This window comes from Macaca nemestrina, chromosome 11 (assembly GCF_043159975.1).
Source record: "Macaca nemestrina isolate mMacNem1 chromosome 11, mMacNem.hap1, whole genome shotgun sequence".
NCBI classification, from domain to species: domain Eukaryota; kingdom Metazoa; phylum Chordata; class Mammalia; order Primates; family Cercopithecidae; genus Macaca; species Macaca nemestrina.
In genome coordinates this window covers 120,136,420-120,137,630 of record NC_092135.1, presented here as the reverse complement: position 1 = coordinate 120,137,630, position 1,211 = coordinate 120,136,420, and the positions used below count along the sequence as shown (strand labels likewise).

Sequence of the window (1,211 nt, the reverse complement as noted above, 5' to 3'; positions counted from 1 at the left end):
GATAAAGAGATTGGTATGATATTTCAGCCCAGTTTCTCCAAACAGGAGTGCTTGATGACGAGGCAAAAGATTTCCAGTCTTGTGTCTCCCTGGGCATGGGGTGATCTCTGGATGGGAAGTTGTAAACCTGGATGGCACTGTTGTGAGAATGTTCCTGAACTACACATAGAGGTATAAAAACAAAAACAAAACACCCTTTTCACAAGATGGTGCTGAAGGCAAAGAAGAAAGCTCCTGCCCCTCCTAAAGCCAAAGCCAAAGCCAAAGCAAAGGTTTTGAAGGCCAAGAAGGCAAGGTTGAAAGGTGTCCACAGCCACAAAAAAAAGAAGATCTGCATGTCACCCATCTTCTGGTGACCCAAGACCTTGCGACTCTGGAGGCAGCCCAAATATCCTTGAAGGAATGACCCCAGAAGAAACAAGCCTGACCACTGTGCTGTCATCACGCTTCCGCTGACCACTGACTCTGCCATGAAGAAGACAGAAGACAACAACACACTTGTGTTCAATGTGGATGCTAAAACCAACTAGCTCCAGATCACACAGGCTGTGAAGAAGCTCTATGAAGAAGCTTTATGACATTGATATGCCCAAGGTCAACACCCTGATTAGGTCTGATGGAGAGAAGAAGGCATATGTTCGACTGGCTCCTGGTTACGATGCTTTGGATATTGCCAACAAAATTGGGATCATCTAAACTGAGTCCTGCTGGCTAATTCTAAATATATCTATATATCTATAGATATACATCTTTTCACCAGAAACAACAACAACAACAGCAATAAAAACTACTTGCGAGATCCACAGTGCTTTAAAAATGAGTGAGCAAATACTTAAAATGTGGTTTTAGAGTAGGAGGTTTAAGCCTGTACACAAATAAAATAATAGTTTTGACATATTCTTGTGATTACAGTGAACAGTTTTTTTTTTTTTCTAACAATAAGCCTGCTCAGGTGTGCCGTTTGTTCAGTGTGTTGTAACATGCTATGTAGGGCTCCAGACCATGTGGGTTTTCTTGGTAATTACCTTACTGAAAACCAGATCACTTATTGTTTGGATGTCAGCTACCTGAGAGTGTGCCAAATAATTCTGAGCCCACTGAGTATTGCCAAGAACGCTTTCCTGATAGAGGCGCCTGCATTTTTCATGTCACACGTGCAGCCAGGGTGGGCAAACTGGTTCAGGGAAAGAAACTTCATTCCATCATACAGC

The 1,211-nt window shown here is 42.7% G+C and overlaps 1 pseudogene; it reads left to right on the top strand.

Moving 5' to 3' along the window:
• The first annotated feature begins 206 nt into the window (after positions 1-206).
• LOC139357007 (large ribosomal subunit protein uL23 pseudogene) lies at positions 207-872 on the top strand (annotated as a pseudogene).
• The last annotated feature ends 339 nt before the right edge of the window (positions 873-1,211 follow it).